A 23,663-nucleotide genomic window follows, 5' to 3' on the forward strand; every position below is an offset into this window, starting at 1 on the left:
GTTACTTTGTAAAAAACAATAACTTCAACTTATAATGTCTGCAGAGTGTAGAATGTGTAAAATGTGCAGAACCATCGCAGCGCTTGCAACGCTCGACTATGTGTGATGTGACCATGCATTGCTAGCGTTAGGAGACAATAAAAGAAACAGGGAATAGAAAACAGAGAATAAGAATTTCAATCTATCAGAAATAATGTATTATGAAATACATTTTCTTATAGGTTGAAATTCTTATTCTCTGTTCTCTCTTCCTTTTATTGTGCGGAGTCATACATTTGCCTAACATTTGCCTTTTGCGCCAAAAATTCCAAAAGGACATTACTCCCATTCCGTAGCAGCGATGGCGACGATGACGACGACGACATTTCTTAATTTTTTCTTAATAAAAGTTTCAGATTCATATTAGGCGTACAACTTTGTTTCCGCCGTTTTTTTCCGAAATTCGAGGCTTTATTGTAAAAAACTGGTTATACATTTATGATTCAAAGTATTGTCCATCGCTGGCCACTACTTTCTCCCATCTTTCGGGTAGCGTACGAATCCCGCGTCGAAAAAACTGGTCATCTTTTAAGGCTATCCACGAATCGATCCAACTTTTTACTTCTTCATAAGACCGAAAGTGCTGGTCAGCTAGGCCGTGTGCTATTGATCGAAACAAGTGATAGTCAGAGGGAGCAACGTCTGGAGAATACGGCGGGTGGGGTAGGACTTCCCATTTCAACGTTTCCAAGTATGTCTTGACCACTTTCGCAACATGGGGTCGAGCATTGCTGCAAAATCACTTTATCGTGTCTCTCTTTATCGTTGTATTGCGGCCGTTTGTCCTTCAATGCTCGGCTCAAACGCATCAATTGCGTTCGATACCGATCGCCTGTGATTGTTTTAGTCGGTTTTAACAGTTCATAATACATTACGCCGAGCTGGTCCCACCAAATACAGAGCATGACCTTGGAGCCGTGAATATTCGATTTGGCCGTCGACGTGGAAGCATGATTGGGAACTCTCCATGATTTTCTGCGCTTGGGATTATCGTAATGAACCCATTTTTCGTCCCCAGTCACAATGCGATGCAGAAATATATATCCCTTCCGTCTTTGCCTTTCAAGCAGCTGTTCACAAGCAAACAAACGCCGTTCAACATCTCTCGGCTTCAATTCGTACGGCACCCAATTTCCTTGCTTCTGAATCATTCCCATGGCTTTGAGGCGTTTTGAATTGTTGAGTCAAATCCTCCCAATGATCGTGCCAATTCTTCTTGATTTTAACACGAGTCTTGCTCAAGTAATGCCTCCAATTCTGCACCTTCGAAAACCTTCTCTCTTCCATTACTATGCCGGTCTTCGACGTCAAAATCACCGTTCTTGAAGCGTTGAAATCACGACACGTTCTTTCATTAATAGCGGCCTCACCATAAGTATTTGAGAGCATTCGATGAGCCTCAGCCGCAGATTTCTTCATATTGAAGCAAAAAATTAAAACCTCCCGCAAATGACGAGAATTTGGCTCGTAAACTGACATTTTCAATCGAGAATAACTTTATGCAGACACAAATCGACTAATGTTTCTATGGGGTTATGTTGACAGATGCCCAAGTTTATTGTATGACGTCTATGATCTATTTATTTCGACCACCACTTATCGCTAAAGCCATCTATAGGAAAACGGCGGAAGCAAAGTTGTACACCTAATATATTAATAGTCTTGATTGTATAATGCTTCCTAAAATCAAAATTTTATCCGCAGGATATTTTATCGCAGGAATTTTATCCGATCGAAATTTAGAATGCTATCGAATATCATCCTTACTGATCCTAGCTTTAACATCCCAGCGGAATCGACTTGCTTATAGGAGCTCAAATGTTTTGGCAGGTTATTTGCGTGGATCAAATTAGAGTGTGTACGGCACATCCCATCCTACAAAAAACTAAATTACGCTGGGTGATTTCCGATACAACGCATGGACATTTAAGCAATGTCGCGATTGCAACGTGTCATATTACCTCGATTAACGAATTAAATAAATCTCTTTCCAGATTTTGGGAAATCAAACATGATGTTTCTTATGACAAAAGAATTCAATACATTCCTAATGAGCGAAAATGCGAAATGCATTTTCAGGCAAATATTTCTCGCAATATTGAAAGCCGTTTCATAGTGAGACTGCTCACGAATGAAAAAATGATGAAAAAATACAACTAGACGATACACAGAAAACATTTCTCAATTTAGAGAAATGTTTACTATTGCAACCTGATGTGTACTCGCAATACAGAAAATGCAAGAATATTGATTTAGATCACATGAGCGAAATAAAATCTTCAGTAAATCACGAAATATCATATTACATGCCACATCCCAATTTTTAAAGAAAGTAGCATTATAAAGCTATGAGTACTCTTCGATGCATCATGCAAACGCACAGGACTGTCATTGAACATTCATTGTTAGTTGTCCAACCATTCAAGAGGACTTATTTTTTTATCTTCGCATGTGAACATTTCCACATGCAATGATCGCTACAACTAAAATATATCGACAGGTATTTTTGATTCACAAAGGCTTTTACAGCGTTTTTTAGCGTGACTCTCCGCAAAAAGAGTTAAAGACTCACGTCGAGTTGTTTACTCTTACATATGATACGGCTTCAGCCTCATTTCTTGCTATCAGGACAATACAAAAGTTCACTGAGGATGAAATGAATTCATTTCCTATCAATTCAAAAATAATCTTACGTGATTTTTATGTAGACGATTTACTTACGGGCGCATCCATACTGCCAGAGGCATTATAAAGAAAAACACAAACGGTCGAATTGCTCACAAAGGGGAGTTTCGAATTAACGAAGTGGTTATCTAATCATTCCTCTCTTCAAGATGTACAAGGAAAATTTCACAAGAAAAAATTCACTTTAGTAGGGGATAATAATGTTGAGACTAGGGCACTCGGTGTGATAGAATTGTGAAACAGATATCTTCAAATTTGAAAGCATTGGACAGCATCTGCCATTGGAAAGATCTACTAAGGCATATTGTCTCGAATAGTTTTAATGTTTGATTCTTTAGAATTGTTGGAGCCATCGGTTGTAATTGCTAAAATTATAATGCAAGATTTATGGCGCGCTAAGATTAATTGGAATGAGTCTATCTCCAATGAATTACTTTATGCTATATAAATTATGCTTTGGAGAAAATATGAGCATAAATTACAGGTTCTTGGTAATATTAAAATAACCCGTAAGGTGATCATACATACAATAACACATACAAATCAAGGAAATTTATGACTTCTCGGATGCAAATGAACAGGCGTATGCATTTATCTATGGTCCATTTCTGATGATCGCATTGAGATTCATTTATTGTGTTCCAAATCCAGAGTGGCGCCTCTCAAAACAGTGTCGATTCCTCGTCTCGAACTGTGTGGCGCATTATTATTATCACAGACGCAAAAAATATTGAATTGCTGTTTACAGTCGATGGCGTCCTTCTATGAACAGATTCGCGTATTGTATTATGTTGGCTGCGATCATGCAGTCGTCAGTGGAATCATGTTCCCAGCGATGAAAATCCTGCAAATTTACTTTAGAGGCATCATGCCGGACATGTTGCATGAATCAGATATGCGTAATGGACTGACTCGACCTGGCTAAAGTTAGACAAAAACAATTAGCCTTCTGAGAATTTTTCTGCATCAAATATAAAATTGCCCGAGGGAAGAGCTACAGCTTTAATAGCTGAAACAGAGGCTGAACAGTAATTTGAAATTATTGAGCGATTCTCGAAGTTGTCATCCCTTGTACGTGTTATTGCATTTTATACTCTAGATCTCTAGATGCACAAGGTGTGCATCTTGAGTTACGTTCAGAGAATAAGATCATATTAGTTCCGCCATTATCTACTGATGAATTGGAGAACTCGAGACTAAAAATAGTAAAACGTAATTCATTCAGGACGGAATTACATTACATTAAACGCTTTAATCGTGTAAATAAAAACAATAAAATAAAAAAAAAATTGAATCCGTTTATCGACGAACAGAGTATTCTAAGAGTTGATGGCCAATTGCGTCACGTCAGTGTGTCATTTGAACATAAGCATCCGATTTTGCCTAGTAAACATCCTTTCATGAAAATGATTATCCTTCATGAACGTCATTTCTATGTTGGAGTACAAACTACCTTGTCAGCGATTCGTCAAAGATATTGGCCGACATCTGCTCGAACTATTAACTATTAACTCTAACTATTATTCGTAGTACAATAAATAAATGCGTCATATGTTTCCGTAATGCACCTAAATTAAGTACAATTGTAATGATCGATTTATCGAAAGCACGAGTAAATACAATATGCGTTCGAAAAATGCGGCGTAGACTACGCAAGACCTTATTGGTATAAAAAAGGTAAATGAAAAAATACTAAAATAATAAAATGTTATATAGCATTGTTTGTATGTCTAACTTCAAAAACGATACACATAGAACTTGCGGCAGATCTTTCCGCGAAAACATTTTTAGATGTACTAAAGCAATTTATTTGTAGGAGAGGACATTCCGTAGAAATCGGATAACGACTTGAATTTTTATCGAGGCAAAACATGAGCTTAACGAGTTGTATAAATTGTTTACTAAAAAAATAAAGTGGTACTTTATTTTTTGAACTGCCATCATATCATTGATCCTTTGCTTGATAATATCATTTATTTATTTCACATAGAACTGTCAAAAGTGCTAAGTTCCATTTAAAACGCATAACTAATGAAGCAGTTGAAATATGATGAGTTAATCACTTTAATAGATCCTAATCCCAGGTCTAATTCCAGTCGAAGGCATAAATTCTAAACCGCTTACTCTGCTTTCGAGTAATCCCAACAATCTCAATTCTTATGCCAGGACATTTTATAATTAGAGGCCCGATTATGGCCTATTCGGAATCTAGTTTAGAAAATCTTCAAACGAATAGATTATCACGGTGACAAAGAGTTGAACAATTAAAACAACATTTTTGGCATCGTTGGATCAATGAATAATTACATAATTGTCAATCTCGAGTAAAGTGGAATAGCTCTGGTGATCACGCCGAAGTGGGTTAAATAGTGATATTGCATGAAGATAATTTACCACTCTATGCTGGAGTCTAGCTCACGTAGAAAACGTTCATCCTGGTCAGGATGGAATTATTCGCATTGTAATCATGTGAACTTCTAAAGGACTGTATAAACGACCCGTTACAAGAATATGTATTTTATCTATTCTACGATAATCTAAAGGAATATCAATCTATTTTTTGTTTCTTTTCTCTTTCTTTTAGAGTAATATATGTAATAGAATCAGATTCTTTACATTATTTAATTAATACCGTGCATGTATAATATTAAAATTTTGTTTGTTGAAAGCCGATGCTTTCAAGGCCGACGGTAAATGTCGCGTATAGCTATTAAGTTTCCCGCCCAGCCATTGCGTTCCTAAGGTTGCCGTGCGTACGCATACATTGTTAAGTTACTAATCTAACGACGACATGCAGCGCTATGATCTAGGTTTTTTGTTCGTTGTGCATTAGCTAGCTTGGTTCACTCTACCATTCGTACCCAGTCATTATTGTCTCATGTCATCATAACAATGCTCAAATAAATTTTTATACCTTGATAGTTTGTAAGTCATTCAATGCACATAATTACATACACCAAATTAAAAGGATAGAATTAGTACGCACGCGACGTAGGTCATAAAGGAAATCACAAAATTTCTCAACACTATATCAAGATACTTTTTTCCTTTAGTATCTCTATCTTTCCTCTAGTATATGTATATACAAATACGATTTCTTGTGTTTTGATACTTTTAGGTATTGTAACATTAGTTATCTTTCGATGATATTTTCCTGCATTAAATGCACATTCAATAGACATGAAGCTGTATTATAATCACAGACTTCCATAACTAGATTTTTATAATCGATGACTCAATCTAGATAGAAGAGAACTTAAAGATGAACTTAAATCCGAGCTTTGTTTCACATTTGCATATGTATGCATTCTGTCTGTCAAATATGGTGCTACCTTCACATGGAAGCGAAGTTGGCAATCTATTTATAGAAGTCTGTGATTATAATTTATATAATTTTTTTTCATAATTTAAAAATATTTATTAGATATACTTTATATTTAAAGAATATTTAATCATTAAAAAATTTATATAAGATATACAGATAAGATATAATATATACTATATATATACTTTTGCCACAAGTTCTGCACCCATTGAATGCGTACTTAGTGCAAGGCAACAAATTTTGTATAATTTTATACGACAAAATAATTTATTCAATGATAATTTTGATCGTTCGATATTTTTAGAAACGTAATACATAAATGAATTATTTGAATAAAACTAATTAATATACTTTGTATGTATTACTTCATTTTATTGCATTATTATACAACATAACTTATTAAATTAAACTTACTCGCATAGAATATTATGCTCATATACGTGTAATATGTAAATATAATAATAAATATTAATATTATGTATGGATACACACATACAATAAATCATAAATGTTAATTTATTTTGAAATTTTATGTTAATGAACAAAAATACTTATACCTAAGTATTTAAAGATATATCCCAGCAAACACTAAATATTCTTGAAAGGTTCATAAAATCCTAAAAAAAATAAAATATTTTAAGAGTAAGAATACTTTAAAATATTTCAAATATTTACGATATGTAAAAGAAATATTCAGATATCGGTTAAAAATTTCATTTATATGTTATTACATATTCCGAGAATGTTCCATATATATTCCATAAAGTTTTAATTTTTCAAAAATTCCAGGTTGTCCGTGAATCAGTTCTTAAACAAAATTTTACTTTGAAAATTACATTTAGATTCCAAAATTTACTAATAGTATTGAAAATCTATAATTTACCCCACGTGCACTATAAATTTTCAGTATTGGCAGTAAATTTTGAAACACAGTTTTAAAGTATTTTTACCTTGGAATCTAATTCTGAGGCTCACTTCACAGAAATTTCTTTTTATTTAAATGGATGGAATGGAGTGAAACGAGGAATTGCAATACGTGGGTAACTTAACCTTTAAAAGGATCTAGATTAGACTGTCTATATTACAGACTAAATCATATAATTTTTGTATATTTTTTTCTCTTTCACAGATTCGAAAATCTTTTTCCAAGATTAAATATACGCATTAATACGTGTTTTTGAGGTGGAGTTTACGCCGAAAATAACCAAAAATTTCGAAATTAATATTTTCTTTACTATTTCTTAGTGTAACATGACGTCTCAAAATTGTCAATTCGTAACAATGGTTACTTGATACGAAAGTTTTACCCGTACTAACGAAATAGTAATTCACGTAGTTTGTATAAATAAATAATATCGGGTTCTTAGAATTAAACTTAGACACTTTATCGCTATATAATATATTATACGAAAATCGAACGTGCGATTGTATGTATCATAGGTTGCATGAGATATTGATGTGGTAGTATATAAAGATATGTCGATGCACTGAAAAAACAGCGATCTTTGTGGTGACTTCGTCGGAGCTTCGCTTTTGGATCTTTTTAAGGCTCCTGACTAGTCGCGGCGGCCATGTTGGAATCGTGTCGTCAGAAACGAGAAATGACATGTTAATATATTGTATGTTACATGCCACTTGTAAGTAAAGACAATTTGGATAAATTTAATTAATCAATTCGCTTTAAAACACTTGTAAAAATCGATGAAAATTGTCCTTTTCTTTCTTAACAGTCAGTAAATGGTGATAAAAGGCACATAAATGAGCCTATTCAGGCAGAAACACACAATCTGACAGTTGAAAATAAAAATATGCTTTTACATATAAAATTGAAAGATAACTTTAGTTTTCAATAATTACGATTTTGACAAATACGAGACAAGTCACATTTTCAAATAACGAAATGGCACGCAACATAAATTTTGTCATCAAAACGTCATTTTTTCACGCCTATAAGTTCAGCCATTTATCGTGGTGCGGCGCTGTAATACACAACAAGCACGAGCCCATGTCCGTGTGCTCGCCTGCGACGTGCCGAGAGTGAACGAGACAGCGAGTTCCTTCTTATACTAGTCACTTGTTTCAAGTGATCAAAAATGCTTTCTCGGCAATCTCGGCGATTCTAGGCATCAATAAGGAGTGGAGAACATTTTAAATAACATATAAGTTAATAAATTTTAGTAATAATGTACTTCTATTAATCCAGAATAGTATTGGATAAGTCATGTTAAAACGAAACAGTTTACGAGATATTTAATTGTTTACGATTTTTCATACACATTATACATGTACCTTCTTCATAAACTTGAGTAATAAGAATAGTTCAGCAGAAGTAGAATTTTACCAGAAAAAAATTATAAATCACGCATTTCCATCCAGGATCCAGATTTCATAAAAACTATCGTTACTGATGACAAGACATGGTGTTTCATGTATGATCCGCAAATAAAGAGACAGTTGTCTCTTTGTAGAATAGCCTCTAATGAAGCGAGACCAACAAAAATTCGCCAACAAAAATAAAAAATGAAGATAATGCTCATCGCATTTTCTGCGGGATTGATTTATCATGAATTTGTATCACCTGGCCAAACCTGCCTGGTTAATTCGATATTTTATTTAGAGGATTTTGAAATGTCTTCTGAATCGAATAAGAATCGTGTCAGACGAGATTTTATCGCCTTTGGGAATTGGACAATCTTTCACTGGCGACAACGCGCCAGCTCATTCTGCTTTTATTGTATCAAGATGGGATGCAGAACTGCGGAACATTTGTGATTGATCGTGGCTTCATTCCATCGATTCCGTCGTTTTCTGTTGCGCAAATTTATTTCTTTTGCGGATTCCGTCGATACTTGCGTGTGTACGTGTAAATATACTTATAAAAACCTCGTTAAGCTAATTTAAACTGTCTTTACAAGCGCATGGTTAATCAACATGCTGAGGAGTGCTCAGATTCCCACCCAGATGTTATGTCTTTGACATCCGGAAAATACAAGACTGGAGTGATACCTGAGTAACACTCGGGTGGGAATCCGAACATAACCCTGAAGGTAATTAATTAAGTCTCCAGATAAATACGAAGGTTAATGTGGTCAGAACACAAAAGTCGTATATATACATAGTATACAGAAAGGCGAAAATGTAAATCAAAATCAAAATGGTTACATAAAATCAGGGCAATGTCCCTGTATGTGTGAATTCCGCAGGAATTCAATTTCTAATACTTATTCGTTCGAGGCCGAAAACTGATATTAACTCCTTTAATTCATTATTTCCTAATATTATTTCCTTTAATTCGAATGTTCCTTCTGCTACTCCAGATATCGACATGTTTAATAACGACGATTAAATTGTAATTTATTTGCCAGATTTTGTATAATAAAATTCAGTTACGAACCACTATCCAGTAACACTCTGCAGCCATGAGGCTGTATTTGGCAGTCGTATATGTTAACTATAGCGATTAAGAGGAAAATCTTGGACACACTATTAATTTGCGTGCATTGAGTAACTGGGGGTGGAGACTCTGATACGGATGTGTGTTTGCTACAATAATTTAGGAAGGATTGAAGATTGATTCTCAATATTCGAATCTTATTTGAATCAAAATGCAACAACATTGTATGCTTTCCCATATTTCCTACAAGATCCAGACGTGCAATCCTTTGCCTGATGCCCTTTAGCCTTTAAACAATTGATGCATAGAGTTTTTTTTGAGTTTTTTACAATTTGCGAAATAAAACACATTAAAATATGAAATGATTGTTTTTGTAATGCATACAAATCTGATTCGAAATACTTACATGTGAACTTGGAATTTTGACTTTCTGAGAACTATTCGATACTGAGTTTGATCGTATGGATGATTTGTTAAAAGTTGCTTCTAGAGCCTCACATTTTTGTACTAAAAAATCGGTAAGTTCCTTGAACGTGGATATTTGATTGTGTGTATGGCTTGTCTGCCATTCTTTGATTGTGGAAGAATCAAGCTATTACCAAGTGGCTCATCCTGTCGTCTTAAGAGTCTATTAGCCTTTGAAGGGCTCTGAGTGCTCTGAAATGTTTGAGTAGTTATCAAGCAAATTTCGCATATAATTTTCCTTGTGAATTGGAGGAATCACAAACATGATTTTGATATGCGTTTGTATTACGTTTCTTATTATCAAAATGGTCATTGAGTAATTTCCATGCTTCTGAATAATTCATTATCATTATCTGATATCAGCTGTGACATCAGATCCATGTGGCTGTGTATCAAACGATTTAATGATTTTGGCAGTCTTATCTTTTAATGAGGATCGCAGATAATGAAATTTGCTGATAGACACGCGTTAGCATGAATAAGTTTATCGAATGAATCATGAAATGTACACCAATCCTGATAAACACTCGAAAATACAGGCAATTGCATTCTCGATAATTTAATTTGTGTTATTTTGTGTGACTTGATTAGTACTACCACTGATCGATTGGGGAATAACTTGCGCTTGTTCGAATCGACTAATCCATTGTATAATGCCGTAAGTTGAAAATATCCCTCCTCAAACCGAGTACGTTCCTCTGCATGTGCCGCGATTACATTCTGGTCATTTGAATCTGAATCTAAGCATTCAATGTATAATTGCACTTTATCATATTGCCTAAATAAATTCGTCAGTTTTTTCTTACGTTTGACTAATCCAAATTCGTCGCCTACTCGGCTTGCGGAGATTCTAAATAAATATGCATTCTTATGGTAGAAACCTTTATAGATCTTTGCCTTCTCGCTTCTACTTCCATTCGATTCATTTTAATATGTTATAAGTAATCAAATCTGAATTTACGTAGATGATAACTCAAGACAATTGAACAAATCCTTACATGTATTAGTTAATGTTCTAATAAATGATGAATTTCGCTGAGCGAAGATCCGATGCTTGTTGTGGATCCGACATGGTTTTTCAATGCTTTCTGTTTATGCTTTTTGATTTATGGACTGCTATTTAGTCTCGCCTCAGTAAAAGAATCCGATTGCGGAATGTCCAAAATGGTTGTTGTACAAGATGATTAGCGTGCGTACAATGTTTGCGTCAATGCGAGATTTGTTGGCTAGAGACAAATGCTTATCTCGCAAATCATGATTGTTGCTCACGTTTCCGAATACACCACTCGGATGCTTTGAATTTTCGTGCGATTGTCTTTGCCACGAAATACAAGGTAATGCCGAATGCAGCAGTTAATGATACCGAATGTTCGAGAGTATCCGGCTCGAAGGACCAAATGTTGAGAAATTTTGATTTCCTTGGCGACTTGCGTCGCGTGTGTATGTGAACGCCAATTCTATTCTTTTAATTTGATGCGTGTGATTATGTGCACTGAATGACTCACAAACTATCGAAGTATAAAAATTTATTTGGGCATTGTCGTGACGACATGAAACAAGTACAACAACGACCGGATAGAAATGATAATGAATCAAGCTAACGCGCAACGAACAAAAAACTTAGATCATAGCGCTGCGTGTCGCCGTCAGGCTAATAACTTAACAATGTACGGGTATGCGCGGCAACCTTAGAAACTACACGCAATGTAAGGAAATTAATAGCTATATACGCGACATATAATATTTATCCAGTAAGCAAGAAACATTTTAGAACATTTCAACAATATTGTAGTAACATTGTAGTAATATTGCTATTATACAATATTGCTGAAATGTTCCAAAATGTTTTTTGTTTACTGGATAGCTACGTAAAGAACTTCCATTTGAGACTTAGGCATGAACACTCAAAGATGTACCATACTATATTAATTCATATGACAAGAGGTTTAAGGAATGCATAATTATAGGCCCTATAAATCTCGACTTGCATAAATAGCCCTACAATTGACACATATAATGAATGAGTATCTATATACTGGATGTTTCCAGGTACGACCTTAAAAGGTCAGAATGGAGCAAGAAGGTGTCAACATGTCAATGTTTTTTTTCTTTAAACCGATTTCTCTGCGTCCAGGATACTTCCCCGTAATGACAGCGCATTAGTGGTTAAAGTATTCAACAGTGTTTTTAAACGTGCATACAAACGCTTCAACTACTATTTTACTTCATTCAAACTTAAATCGATGTTTTTGATCAACAAATAAACCACAGATGTAGCAAAACTTATTGCGAGTGTCGTACATTTTATTTTTGTATTAACTCACGTTAATTGCGCTTTGTTAATTCGAAATCGTAAGTAACTTAGGGCTTGAGTTTCTACTTTCAAGTAACGTTAATTCTTAATGCCTACTGCACTCTGGACACGATAGATGATGAGCGACGAGTGATGTCTATGAAAGTTCTGCTTTTTCTCACTTGACAATGCAAAGCAGAATTTTCATTACCTATCGCTCATCACTCATCGCGTCCAGTGTGCAATATATAAACCTGTTAAGAAAAACATGAAAGCAATACTGTATCAACGATGTAAAGTTGCCATATACGGACTCTCGATAGTGCTCTCTATTCTAATTTTGATTTGATGTGACTTCATGAAAGCCCATCAAATAAGAATGGATTAAAATGGATTGAAATTTTTTTCTATTCGAATGCATATTTTAAATAGCGAATACTTTTTTTTAAATTTAATTGGATTCAATTGGATTCAATTAGATTTAATTGGATGCAATTGGATTGAGAAACTGTATTTCTTATTCAAAATTTTGAATTGAACAGTATTCACAATGCACAGCTAAAAGCTAATATTATTTTTAGATTGAAAGACATAGAGATATGCTCCATGCAATTCCTATAAATGAATAAAAATGCATTCAGAATAAAAAAGCATTCATTTTAACATTCGTGAATCAATATTTCTAAAAATCTGAATCCATTTCAATTCATTTCAATTCATTCTCGTTTGCTGAAAAATTTGATAATTCACAATTAGCCAAATTGTAATGATTCAGGATGCATTGAACGCGGCCCAATGTAAAAATATTTACAAAGTTCAATTTGTATTCCCAATGTGTCAAATATTTCGGCACAGTGATAGAATCGTAACAAAATATACAAATGTTTAGAATATTGTATGAATCTACTTCTTGTATGTATCATGAAAATCATTTGACAGAGGGCTGCGACGGAGAGCATTTATTTGTTAACAAGAATCATTTGAGAATGAATATAAAGAGTGCAGCATTTCATTTGTAAAATAAGCAGTAAGCCCCAAAATTGGCTCGAAGATGAAAGTGTGAAATGTGTTTTTAGTAAAATTATGTTTAAAATAAAATTTAAAAATTGATTTTCAGGGACAACTGGACCTGGAATTTTTGGAAAAATTAAAATTTTGCGGAACATATATGTAACGATATATAAATGGAATCTTTAACCGATATTTGAATGTGTTTTTACATTCTGTAAATATTTTGGAATATTCCTAAATATTCTTGGAATGTTTTTTTGGGGATTTTAGGAATTTATGAATCTTTCAGGAATATTTAGCATTAGCTGGGGGATTCAACGCACTCGAAATATGTGCACAGAAGAAAATACTACAGAATAAAATGTTCTATTATAGTTAAAGTTCGGAATATTAGGAAATAAAAATGGTCATTTTTGTGAACGCAGCTCATTTTCCATCATAGAGAGATAAATATATCATTGGAGAAGTTTCTTCTTCCTTTGTTCAAGTATAAAAAATGTTGAAATTAAATAACAGCGAAAACACCATTTTTTTAAGTACCAATCTGAAAATGATTTTTTAATCAAAATACGAGATGTTGAGAGTGCTTAAAGATTTTTCTGTATATGTCACAATTTTCTGTTTCATTAGACCTACAATCTACACTATGTCATTTCAAAAGTATCCTACTTCTTTTTTATTTTGTCGTATTATGTTATAAATAAGATAAAATAAAAAATAAGTATCTCTACTTTTTTAATAAAATTTATTTAGAATTTATTTAATTTGAACAAATACTTAATATTTTTTTAAACTTATTAATTTGATCTAATTATATCTCAATAAATTTATTAAGTATGTGTGAATACACAACAAGTAAGTGTTTAATGCCTACAACAGTCGAAGCTGGATTTTAGATGTTTTAAATAATTTCTGTGAATTTATATATTAATTTATATATTAATTTCTGTGAATTTATATAAATTATAATTTAATTATTAATTATTAATTCATATATTAAATATGTAGTCGTTTGAATTGCGCGCCGAATTAATTTTTCGGACTTATAAACGCTAAACTTATACATTATTAAACTATTATACATAGTAATATAATAAATTAAATTAACAATTAAATAAACAAACAATTTAATAATTTGATCAATCAGGCAATCTATTAGAAAGATGTTAATATACTGAAAATAAATCCATTGCGAAAAATATTACCTCGGCTGGGAATCGAACGTGAATATCTTATGTAATCTTGAATATCTTTCGTACGAGCGTTCTAAGCCTTTAAACTGCCATTATTTAAAGCATCTAGGATCCAACTTCGACCTTAGGCATTAAATTTTTATTTGTTGCTAATTATATTTTACACAATGACAAAATAAACGGTAATATAAGCTTAAAATAGATGATTAATTTTATTACTATAAAGTTATTCACGGAGTCATACAATGCAATGTAGTCAGAAGGAGTCATAAAAGGAAGATTATTATTAAGGATACAATTTTGATACATTGGATTAAAATATGATTTCTTCTGACTACATTGCATCATGTTTTTTATGTCATGTGATACTTTTTTTAATTGACAATGGCAGTTTTTAATTTATTTGTTTTCTATAATTTAATGATTGAATGATAATAATGACTGAAGAAGGTACTGTATGAGTCGAAATATGTTTCGAATATGTCAATAACTTTATAGTAATAAAATTAATCATCTATTTTAAGCTTGTATATTATCGTTTATTTTGTCATTGTTTAAAACAACAAGCGTTTATGTTATACTTTATATTTTATATCTTTTATAATTTTTCTAAAACTTGTAAATCAAGTAATCACACTAATTACCGTAAAACAGAACAAAATATCGTATTTTATCGTATTTTATTGAGTTCTCTTATTAATGCCAACTTAAACAGTCGACAACACGTTGATGGATATTGTCGCAATATGGTGGTCGGAATTAAACACTTTTGCATGATGGATGCATAGTCCATGCATAGTCTAGTGATTCAGATAGACGATGATTAATCGATACCATCATGTTCGTGTATACCAAAGACATAGAGAATGGACTACGCGAGTCGTAATGTCAAAATGATTTATAAAAGTAAGAGAAAGAGACTATGGAAGAAGGCCAATCTGTATCACTTTCCATTCATCGATGTAAAGGGAGAGAGAATGAGACGGAAATTGGTCATCTTCCTCGGTCCCTATCTCTCATTATTTTGAGAGAGATTACTCTGTCTTTGGTATGCACCTATAAAAATTATCTCCATGAATATTATCTTTATATTATGTGCATATGTGTATTTGAAATAATTATCCTAAAAAGTCATCTGTTTATAATTTATATTGAAACAAATAATAGTTTACTGGATGATAATGTGTATTTATTCACAAGCATGGTCTTGGTTTGCAGATGATTAGTGCACGCATAATTAATCGGTACGAATTAACTCCAAATTAACAACATGTAACAACGTCGCAGCTAAACTAGTCATGGAAAACAGATCATCGAGAGAAATCGGTGAGTTGTTTATCAAACTGTTTTGTATACATATTATTTGCTTATTATAATTCATTGTGATTCGAGATTATAATCGAAGATAGTACATTGAGAAAAAAGATTGCTACCTCAAAAAATATTAATTGATTCAACTAAATGCCACGATCATGGGTCAAGCAAATATTTGTTAATTTAAACAAATATTGGTTTTTGAAATTTGAACAAATAATATGTTATATATATTTAAATTACAAGATTTTGTTAACTTAAATATATAAATACTTGGACTAAATAATCATTATGAACTAAATGCATTTTTTATTTAATTTTTATTTAAGTTAATAATTTTTTTCTTAGTGTATAAATATTATTATCGACATGTGTAAAGAGATACATTATGTTTTTATTACAATTACTGAACAATTCGTAATATACAATTTGTAATAGATCAACAAGAAAAAATCCTATTTTTCGATCGATGCAGATTTTAGTGTTTAAATATTTCTATGTGAATTTATGCACACATCTGATTCTGCAAACCGCGATCTTTTTCAGTCTTGAAATACCAACAGAACAAAAGTAATAATATCACATATCTATTAAATTAACAAGCAATTTAATAACTTTATATGTTAAAAAGCACATTTATAAGAATACTACAATAATAATTTGATGTTAATGAGAATTTTAAATCTGCAATTAAATTATTGAAGAACATTGCCTCAGCTGGAATTCAAACTTGGATCTCCCGCATTTCAGGCGAGCGTCTTCATCATTCAATCATCGACATTTACAAGTAATATTTTACTTAGCAATTTATTCTATAAACTAATGATTATAAAATAAAAAAGCTTATATATCAATTTATATCAATTTTATTCTTTTAAAATACCTAGGAAAAATACAAATTTATCGACTGAGGTCAAAATGTAAATTTTAATAGATAATTGTTTTAATAATGCTAATATAGCATTTATTTACAGAAAATAAATATTTGCTATTGTATATAAAAAGTATCGACAGTTGAATCAAATTAATGGTTTTTATGCTACGTTCGCAAAAACCAAATAAATATATGTTTACATTTAATAAATATTCAACTGGCACTATTCAAACAAAAATATTTATAAAAATTTAGTACACTTTTCTTTCAATATTTAAAATATTTAATGCGTTTTCTAAAAATTTCTACAACGCTTTTTCAACATTTGGCAGTGTGTAACTCTTATTTAACTATTGCTTTATTATTCTTAATGTGTTAACTGAATTTGATTTAATTGATTCTATGAAAGAAAAAAAAGAAAAATCAAATAAATTAATATTGACCGATATTGATAAAAGAAGCTATAAAATAAAATATATTTTCGATAAATATTGAAAATAATCGATCTAGCTCTGACGACTCTGATCTTGATATATATTATCAAAGTCATAGTATAAGAATATAAGTCTATGTATATTAGTATAAGATATATATTTCTTTCCCAAAGATGCGTAGTCGTCTTGAACAAGGCGGCTGCGCTTTGACCAATCAAAGTGTCCGAAGTCTTAGGATAAGCATTTTGATTGGTTGTTTTGATTTAATTTGCCGGTCATTATGTGTGAAGGTTGTGTTCCGATTATATCAGGTATATAAGCTTAAATCCGCTGTTTTTAGTCAGAAAAATCTTTTTTTTTCCTAGGAAGCAAAAACAAATTTATTCAAAGTACTTGCCCTCGCTAACTATACATTTTTCCCATCTTTCGGGCAATTTGTGTATACCACGCCAAAAAAAATTCCTTATCTTTCGAGGCAAACCACTCATCAAGCCATTTTCGGACGTCTTCATAAGAATCGAAGCCCGCTCAGCGAGCGTGTGGCCTAGCGACGGAAACAGATGATAGTCAGAAGGTGCCAGGTCTGGTGAGTAAGCGGGATGGGGTAGCACTTCCCAGTTGAGTGTCTCCAAGTAGTCATTTTGGGTCATTGTTGACGTGTGCAATGATGCGTTGTCGTGGAGGAAAATCAGCTTGTCATGTCTTTTCCGATAATGCGGCCTTTTTTCACGCAGAGCACGGTGCAATTTGATCAGTTGTTGGTGATAGCCGTGAGCATTAACAGTTTCACCAGGTTTTAAGCTCGTAATAGATGACACCCTCCTGATCTCACCAAACGCACAGCATCGTCTTCCGTCCGAAGCGATTTGGTCTTGAGGAAGATGTTGATGGTTGGGCGGGATCAATCCAAGATTTCTTGCGTTTAGGATTCTGAAAATAGATTCATTTTTCATCGCCTGTCACAATCCGATGCAGAAACGATTTTATTTTTTGTCTGGCAAGCAGAATTTGGCACGTGTTTTGGCGTCGCTCCATCTGCCTATTGTTCAGTTCATGCAGCACCCATTTTCCGATCTTTTGAACCCCATGACATGTAGCCGCATGGAAATAGCTGCTTGAGAAACACCCAATTGCTCGGCAAACATTTTTTGCGATTGGGTATCGTCCTTCTCCAAAAGAGCCTGCAATTGACAGTCTTTAACCTTCCTGGGCCGATTTTCACGCTTCTTGTCACTCAGGTCAAAATTGTCGTCATTGAACCGGCGAAACCAATCTCTACACTTGTTTCCGATAAAGCATTGTCGCCATAAGCCTCCACAAGCATTCGATGCGATTCGGCAGTTGATTTCTTTAAATTGAAACTGAAAAGCAAAGCTTCCCGCATATGCTTTTTTTTTTTAGCAAAAAACTAGACATGATTACGAAAGAAAAAATGTATTTTGTTGTATGAAATTGCTGATGATGTGCACTGATTAATGTTGACAGATGCCGGACACAAAAAAAGTGTGTTGTGTGCCCAGCTTTGTACGCTCACTAATGCCTATGAGCAAACAGCGAATTTAAGCTTATACACCTGGATATTTATATCTAATATTAGATAGCTGATTTCTCTGTACAGAATGTCCCATAATTCATCCGACAGAATTTGTGAATAGATAGAGCGAACTAAATTGAGACGGAAAGTCCTCTACCATTTTACAATTTTCGCAATATTTAACGAAACAATTTTCGCAATATTTAATCTCTAAAGATCATCAAATATGCATGTCCGCCTAGCCTACTACTATTAGGTGCACGCCTATTACTCGGCGTGTGGGCCGCGGGACAAGCCTTGCCAGATTATAGTCTCAATTTAGTCCGCTCTACCTGTCCACTGTCTACCTGAACACTGTCGAATGAATTATTGGACATTGTATATCGTGCATAAAAATTGATTTCAAAACCTATTTACTACATAGTGTGATGTAGGAATAAAACGGTGGCCACAAATGTGTAATGACTGCGATAAGGCTATATGTTTACGTAATGTACGCGTGATATTCGTGCTTTTACGTTAAAAGTCACAGTGCCGATATCTTGCCGCGTGAAAAGTTGTTACAGTTTAAGTGGAAAAAATCCGGAGATAATATTTCATAGGTAAATTGCAATCAATCATCGTATTTGGTGTCGATATAACATATACATGAACTTAGATGTGTTGACTAATAATGCTCCTATGTCACAGGCGCACTATGAATTTAGTACATACTTTTCGGAATCATGTATTAGGGCCAAGTCAGCGATCTAGTGTTAGCTATTGGATTATTCTATCGACTTATTCAGTATATATATATATATATATATAATATATACATATATATAGGGCTGTAGACCTATCTCATTAATAAATTGCTTTTTTTCGCAATTTTCATTTTCTCAAGAGTTATTAAGGTAGTCCGGAACTTTTTGTACATCCTGCACAACCTATATATATAGTCTAATTGAAAGGATTTCGTAATTCAAAGTCATATTACGCGTAAACGATTAAAATGATGAAAATTATGCATAGGACCTTCATTGTCACCAAAGAGAATTTTAAGAGCTTTATTTTTTGTTGAACACTTTTTTTTCTAAAATCAATATTTTCCGAGATATACAGAAGCGAATTTTTTGCAATTTTTTCAAAATGGCGGCCAAAATACGGCCAAATTTTATTATCAGATTCAGCAGTTAAAAATACATGGAAAAATTTGCCATTAATTTTTTAGATCATGTAATTTTTCTAAAGATTTACCATCTTTTTTACCATCTTTTTTTTTCCGCTCGACTTTGTTCATTTTAGCAACTATCTTGAATGCGCCTTTCGATTTTCCGAAAAATCCACATTTTTTTTTAAAGTAGATATCTCAAGCAACAATTTAAATCCAAAACGAATCCCGTAAGCCCCTATGAATTTTAGACAGGGGGAAGAGCCTTTTTGACAAAAATTGCCTCACACACACACACACACACACACACACACACACACACACACACACACACACACGCGCGCGCGCGCGCGCACACACAGGATATATATATATATATACACACAGAGCGTGCAAATTAGTGATAAATCTTTCGTACCCCATGACGAGGCGTGCGTCCGTCATCGCTTGGCACGTTATTTATAAGCGGCAATCGCCATGTCTAGCGACGGCGAGCGCGCGCTTTACCGCGCTAAGCAGTCTTGTCGCGCGCTTGCATTTGGCAGTAGGCTGGCCGAATTTGACTATTTTCATAAGTTAATAACTCGTTAATCATTATTTACAATTGCAACAATTGTAAAATGGACTTTTCTTCTCAGTTTAGTCCATTCTGTCCTTGTGCGGAAAACTTATTATTAATTTTCCAAACACTATATATACACAGAGTCCAATAATTCTTCCGATAATAATATAATATTTTTTTATATTGAGAGTACAAATAAGATTCCGCCGTTTGCAAAAGACGGCGCCACTAATAAACTATAGTTAAAACGATGTAAAACGACATATCGTAAGATTGGACATCCGGCGACACCATAATCTTGAAATATTAGCGATTTTGTATCAGCATCATATATTTTTTTTGTACGAAAATGTTGAGTTTTGAGCCGAATAAGCGTCATTTGCGGGAATTTTTGATTTACTTCTTTAATTTGAAGAAATCTGCAGCTGAGGCTCATAAATTGCTTGTAGAAGTATATGGTGATGCTGCCTTAAGTGAGAGAAGTTGTCGTGAGTGGTTTCAAAAGTTTAAGAACGGTGAATTTGACATCGAAGACAAAGAACGTAGCCGAAAGTGTATGAAGACGCGGAATTGGAAGCATTATTGGATGAAAATTCGTGCCAAACGCAAAAAGAACTTGCACTTACATTAGGAGGGACTCAACAAACAATTTCATATCGTTTGAAATCATTGGGAATGATTCAAAAGCAAGGGTTCCATGAACTGAAGCTGTGAAACGTTGAACGCCGATTTTTCATATGTGAAATGCTGCTTGTCAGGCATAAACGAAAGGGTTTTTTGCATCGTATAGTTATGGTAATGAAAAATGGATCCACTACGATAACCCAAAAAAGAGGAAATCATGGGGACTACCTGGCCATGCTTCAACATCGACAGCCAAGCCGAATATTCATGTTCATGGAAAAAAACTCATGTTGTGTATTTGGTGGGATCAGCTTGGTGTCGTGTATTATGAGTTGCTCAAACCGAAGAGACCATTACTGGGGCTCTCTACCGAACACAATTGATGAGATTGAGCCGAGCACTCAAAGAAAAACGCGCCCATTACTACTCCAGGCATGACAAAATTATTCTCCTGCATGATAATTCTCGATCACATGTTGCGGCGGCGGTCAAAACCTACTTAGAAACACTCAAATGGGAAGTTCTATCTCACCCGTCGTATTCTCCAGACATTGCTCCTTCCGACTACCACTTGTTCCGATCGACATGGCAGCACTTCACATCATATGAAGATATCAAAAATTGTATCGATGATTGGATAGCCTCAAAAGATGAAGCGTTCTTCCGACACGGTATCCACATGCTACCAGAAAGATGGGAAAAAGTAGTGGCTAGCGATGGCCATTACTTAGAATAAAACATTATGTACCTTTCTTTCGTAATAAATGTTTAATTTTTGACAAAAAACGGCAGAAATTTATTTGTATTCCCAATAATAGTTTTTAATATTTTGAAAATTAAGGCACTTTTACATCGTATGTGTTTTTTTAGTTAAATTATCCAACTAAATTTTGTAATACTAAATTTCAATAATAAATCAATGTATTTATAGATATGTATTTATAATATATTGATTTATAATATAATCCTTGTTGCCTTCTTCCAGATTTCGAATAATTGTTCATATTTAACCCATGCAAATCGATACTTTTTGATATGACGTACTTAGGCCTTTTTATTTCCAAGATCAGAACTTTTTTGTTTTTGAAAGATGGATACTGTTTCAAATTAGAAAATAAATTTTATAGTTTATATTCCTTTTATAGTTTTCTTTTTATAGTTTTATTTTTATATTCCATATAACTTTAGATAATTTGTGACGAGGATTTTAGGAAATATCAGACTTGTGAAGTTCCTCTGGTATATATGTGGCATTTAAGATAATTTTTTTGCTGAAGTAATCACGTAAGTTATATATAGTTTTGCTTCAATAGAAAAATGATATCATGATCCTAAACAACATTTAAGAGATTTTAGCTGTTCGTCGGACACTTTGGATAATAAATGCTAATGCCGGCGATATTGTATCATAACTTTCAAGCCTTATAATTCGAAAAATACTTAATGAAAAAATATTTTATTATAGTGTTTTGAAAAATTCTTGAGATAAGCTACAATAATATGAGCTACATAAATGAAAAATGGAGGCTCCCATTAAACAAATTTGAAGTAATCTTGCCCTGACTTGGTAACGCTATCCAAGTTCAAACCAATAATACCATCTTGTATTCTTTGTAAAGAAAAAACTTTTGTCTGAAACATTTTTTTATTTACAAAGTGTTTCCGAGATATTTCAATGGATGTTTTAAAACAGGATCTTGTTTGTATATGTATTGTACATACATATAGGATAGATCATTTTAATCTTTCCACTGATAAAAGAGTGCATTTTGAGAAAAATGTTTTAAACAAAAGTTTTGTGACTTTGAGAGAGACATCGACATTGTAATATTCTATCCAGTGTTGTAATTGGCATGGGAAAATGTATTCTTGACAGAGAATTTAGTTTGGCTTCCCTGTAGGAAATAAATTTTACATCTTCCGCTCTTTATCGTATATGTAGGCAGACTATGTAACTTTTTTGTGTCTATTATCGCTGAAGAAAATTAGAAGACTAATCGAAATGTACGAGGAAAATTTTTATGATTATTTAATGATTATTGGTTGTTCTGTCATCTCTTTAATATATAATAAATTTAACTTTTATATTGAGATATTTTTTTAACAATTAGCGCATTCTGTACAGCGCCTATTCCTCTGAGCCCTTCTATTTCTTTCATTGTTACTTTTAAATTAGAGAATCGTGATATTCAAATTTTGTAAGATAATATCATTGATTTGATCTTGGATGGCGTTGTCGAAGATAGGGCAAGATCACTTTGAATTTTTTAAATGGAACCCTCAATTTTTCATTGCATATTCTTGTAATTTATCTCGACAGCTTTTCAAAACACTATAATAAAATATTTTTTCATTAAGTACTTTATCAAGTCTATAATTCGTAAAGTTACAATATCATTGGCAGTAGCAATGCTCAAGCAATGTTCGATCGACGGCTAAATCCTCTTGAATGTTGCTTAGAATGTCCTGAATATTATTTATCAAGATCAAAGCCATTGGAGGATTGTATCTCTTATTTTCATTTTTATGTGAAAATGAATCTTTAATTCAAAAATGAAAATAAGAGAAATAATCTTATCATAACTCGAAAAATTCTCAATAAAAATTAACTGTATTGTGTGTTGGAAAACACGCGACATCGGCTATTAGATTGTGGAATCAAAAGTAGGGTGTTCCATTTTATTATAAAAAATCAGCATGTTGTCGATCTGACGCCACCCAAAGTCAAACTGATAAGATCAGTAAATAGATTTTTTTGAATTT

The 23,663-nt window shown here is 33.2% G+C and overlaps 1 protein-coding gene across 1 annotated transcript in view; it reads left to right on the top strand.

Moving 5' to 3' along the window:
• Positions 1 to 15,625: 15,625 nt before the first annotated feature.
• Positions 15,626 to 23,663, top strand: part of LOC108686259 (extracellular serine/threonine protein CG31145) — a 234,514-nt gene continuing 226,476 nt past the window's right edge. The window contains exon 1 of the mRNA XM_018191470.1: positions 15,626 to 15,731. The gene's annotated coding sequence lies outside the window, so the exon portion shown is untranslated. The remainder of the gene's footprint in view (positions 15,732 to 23,663) is intronic.

The sequence above is a fragment of the Atta colombica genome, unplaced genomic scaffold (genome assembly GCF_001594045.1).
Source record: "Atta colombica isolate Treedump-2 unplaced genomic scaffold, Acol1.0 scaffold17, whole genome shotgun sequence".
Taxonomy (NCBI): Eukaryota; Metazoa; Arthropoda; class Insecta; order Hymenoptera; family Formicidae; genus Atta; species Atta colombica.